This window comes from Myotis brandtii, unplaced genomic scaffold (assembly GCF_000412655.1).
Source record: "Myotis brandtii unplaced genomic scaffold, ASM41265v1 scaffold466, whole genome shotgun sequence".
Taxonomy (NCBI): domain Eukaryota; kingdom Metazoa; phylum Chordata; class Mammalia; order Chiroptera; family Vespertilionidae; genus Myotis; species Myotis brandtii.
This window is the reverse complement of record NW_005367809.1, coordinates 1,315,892-1,320,420: the sequence shown is the minus strand read 5'-3', so window position 1 is coordinate 1,320,420 and position 4,529 is coordinate 1,315,892.

Below are 4,529 nucleotides of genomic sequence, written 5' to 3'. Positions count from 1 at the left end.
ACATATATGTTTGGGAAATGTTTTCTGTTATGAAAAAAGTCTCTACTTCAAACAAAAGAATTTGAAATTTTCTTATTCTTGCTTTCCAAGTCTTGTTTTGCAGATAGTGTGTGTGTACTTGGAAATTAGGACCCATACATCTCATGCCACTGATTCCTGATACTGAATCCAACCAAATAACGAAAATGGAAATGTGAGACTATGGTAGGGATTACGAAATCAGTAGGGTCCATATTCAGTTAACAGGATTAGCCATGGCCACAGTTCACATGAGGACATTGTGGGTCAAGAACATGAAGGGGACAGTGTCGTCCACACTGACTGGGCATGTTGGCAGTGGCAGTGGAATTTTCACTAACCAGTCCTATATTGGACAGCGGTCACTGGCTACTCAGTGTTCAAGCCAGCTTCTCTAGCCTTCTTGGAGGTTCAGTGAGCTATCCAATAACTCGTTTCTATTTATCAGACAGAATTACATTTCTTTTAACAAATAATTTTTACTGATGGGACAGTTTTTTATTGTCATGAACTTAATCTAGTTATTCAAAGATAGTTATTTTTAAAAGAAAGAAATGGAAAAATGTGGTTAAATAAAATGTTTTCTAATGGAATCCTAACATTTGCTAATGTGACATATTGAATTGAGAAATATTTTCACCAAAGTTTGATTCTTAGTTTCTTTAAATCACATTATGTAAGCAGTGGTCTCCTATGCTACATATAAATGAGTGTTTCTATATGTATTTCAAAGATTTAGCTTATATGGATACTTATGTCTTCTGAGAGTAAAACCTTCCCAAAAGTATTTGCATTCATTAGTGCTTCAGATAAAAATGTAAAGTGGAATCCTCTCATTTTTACATTATCATTTTAATATATGAAACAGAGCTAAAATATCTGAAATGAGTAATAGCTGAGTTTTGAAAAGTCACCCCAAAACTGGAATTTTCAATTGCTACACTATGTGAAAAAATACAGACTTAGATGTTGCAGTCTTTTTGTTGTTGTTGTTGTTTTTTGAGGGGGGGTGCTAGAATGAGTTGACAAAGTCAGTTTTAGAGTATGGGTTCTTGTTATCTATCAAATAGCAATAGGAATTCGGGAAGAAGGCCTTCAATATGGTAATAATTTATCATTATAGGAAAACTCTTTCCCTGGCTCCTTTCCTCCACACTACCTATCTTATGTCAGAATTATCTATCTGAAGCCCAAACAAGGGGTAAAATGTGGAACTAACATACAACATACATACATACAGATGCACTTTTATTGGACATTTTTTTGAAACAGTTCATGTTTCATTTCTGTTAGTGAGCATGGTTTTGCCCATATTGAAAATATGCCTGAGCTGTCAGCCTTCCCACCTCTATCCTCATCCCAGATAATGATATTTATGGAATTAGTCTTTTATTGAACCTTAAAAGATTCTTCTACTTTCCCTGACTAGAAAGTACATGAAAATGGGCCGAGAATAGGTATTACCACCCAATACAGACCTGGGCCACTTTAGTCTCTTAGGCAGAATCTTTACAAAAATCTAAAAGTATTCATATATCTTTCTGTATTTCTCTCAGGTGTAATAAGATTAATAAAAACATTTTCATTATGACATTTTTAAATTCAGTGCTCCATAAATCTAACCAGTCTGCCAATGTTATATGGAAATTATTTTGGTTATAATTGGAATATTTATTATCCTCAGCAGAGAAGAATCTCTGAGTTATTTATGATTTGTATTTTGATGTGTTTAATGAATATATATTATATAAATATGTATTTTATAGAATTTTATGTTTTCGTTTTCATTAGCTTCTACTTCTTTGATGATTTTTTTTTTACCATTCTTATACTTGATAATTTACAGCTGTTTTTTTTTCTCCTTCAGTTGTTCAAGAAACTTCCTTTTATCTCCAATAATCAGAATTTTTGTTATGTTTCTTGATGGGAGTATTTTTTTATTTATTTTGTCTGGCAGTTGGATAGAGTGAGAACTAAAGGAGAATGAAATCAATGTTACAAGATGAGCATAATCAAGAGAGATATTGCATAGTATAAAATAAGATATAAGATTCAAAATTGGGAGTATTTATGAAGAAAAATATAATTTATTTTGAAATTAGGAATGAAAGAGAAAATATGTCTGTACCATATTCTGAGCCCATTTGTACAAGGGGTGGGAAAAAAAGAAAAAAAAAATAGCTGCCATAACTACAATTTAGAAGTAGCATTGTTTTTGGAGTCTTAGTAGGTCTGACTGTTGTTCAGAGAATGATAATTTAGTGTTGTAATGTACCCCGCGAATCACAGAAGGACACCTCAAGAAGTCGAATTAAAGAGTCACATTTATTGCAATCCGGGACTATGAGGGGACATTCCCAAATCTCATAGTAATAAGATGGTGGCAAAACCATACTTATATAGGCAAAAATCACAAAGGTATTTATTACATCCCAGGGTTTGGAATGAGGACCCTGGTTTGCACAAAGCAGTTACAGAAGCGAGATTGAGCTGATTAGTTATCTACAAAGATTATTTATAGTTTTGGGTCTTTGGACCTCTGAGTTGACACATTATCTAGAGCCCGCGGGTCTTGGGACCACTGAGTTGACAGGGAAACATTATCTGGAACCCTCAGGTCTTGGGATAATTGTGCTGTCCTGGTTCCAAGGGACAGAGGAATTTGCTTTCTAAAACCAGTAAGATCACAATCAATGGGATAGTTACGTTACAATCAATAAGGCATTCAATCGAATGGGATGACTTATCCAATTTAGAAAATAAAAGAAACCTTTCTATTGTTAAGCCAAACAACAGGGTTAGAGTTAAACTACAGTTTCTACCTGATGGTTGCTACCATACTTCATTAGGCGTTATCTTAATAATGGATGTGCAGTTCTAAATTACATATTGTAATAATTCTTATTTAGGGAACATGTGATATGAAGAAATAAAATCTATGCAGAGTATTAAAAACATAGACAATTATGAGGAATAATAGGAAGTAGGAGATGAGCAGAGACCTGGTTCTGGGATCATTCAGGTGATTACCTAAAGAGGGATAATGTGCATATGATATTAGCACTCTTTAAGAATTTTAATAGTGACAATAACTGCTGCTGTTATTGTTTTCTTTTGTTTTATAATTATGTTTACTTTGATAAAATGTATTCCTTATAGTAAAGAAAAATACCTACTAAAATATTATCTGTAATACAGAAAAGTGAAGCAGGAATTTTGGGGGAACATAGGCAGGCTTAGGGATTTTTTAGAATTGGGGTCCATGGAAAAGCATGGGGCTGCAGACTGGCAGAAGGTACATTTCCATAACCCAAGGAAGCCAGGTGCAGTTACATCTCCATAAAACAAGGGAGAAGCAACAGTTGCATTTACATAAGACAAGGGAACTGGAAGTAGCCAGAAAAGGTCTATATTTACAAAATAAAGAGAAGGTAGCCCTTCATTCAGATGGAAAAGAAGAAAGCCCAGAGGAATGGAAGGACTATGAGGGAGGAGGGCCTTAGGAATCACTATAGTAACCAATTTGAAGGGGAATATTGACCAATCAAAGGGGATATCAAGAGACAGGAACTGCAGCCTTTATAAGCCACGGGAAAAGAAACTCTGTGGGAGCCGTTTCCCCCTCCCTACCTGGGAGTCAGTTCTGTGGAACTCTTCCCCCTCCCCACATGGGTGTCTGTACTTTTTCTTCAATAAATCTCCACCTTTGCTATACCACTTTCTGTCCATGGGCTCATTCTTCGATTCCAGCAGACAAAGAATCTGGGTTCCAGTCCAAAAGTTCAGTATCAAAAGTATATATCTTTTTTTCCCTCTGTTAACAGAAGGGAGCATGCCTGTCTCCCCTGGTGCTGCTGAGGTTGGAGTTCTTACAATATCCTGAGAAAAGGAATTTTCTGAGACTCTCATGGGAGGATTCAATGTAGTAGAAAGCTTTTTTTTCATGAAATTACACCTCTGGGTTTTCAAAATCCCATTTCCCTTAGGCCAGTCATAGAGGTGTAGCTGTGGTTACAGTAAAGCTAAAATCAGAGCCAGTGTCCAGAATTTCCATTCTGTATTGGGGCCAGGTCCAGTCCATCATCAGGCTAGCTGCAGTCTATTAGTCCATTGTGTGTGGATCCCCAGGGCCATGGGCCATAGGGGAGAATGCAGGACAACAAAGAGAGCGTGACACCAGAAACAAGAGTCACAAGAGTCCCGAAAACACAAGAGAGCCACGCTCCTTTGTTTAGGGAATTATATATTCCCAAATGTTTGTACCCTCGCGGTAGTCCTGCCCCTTCTGGCCAGCCATCTTTGTCCCCAGGTGTGATTTACAAGCAAGTATCTTCCTTATGTCACCTCAACTTTACTGGGCATGCATCTATCTTCCCTTTGTTGGATCCCTCCACCAGTATTGTACAGGGAACATGCCTATAATGTCTGGCATTTCCTTTGCTTCTTTCCTATTATTATTATTATTATTATTATTATTATTATTATTAAATAGTTAATTACAATGGTATCAT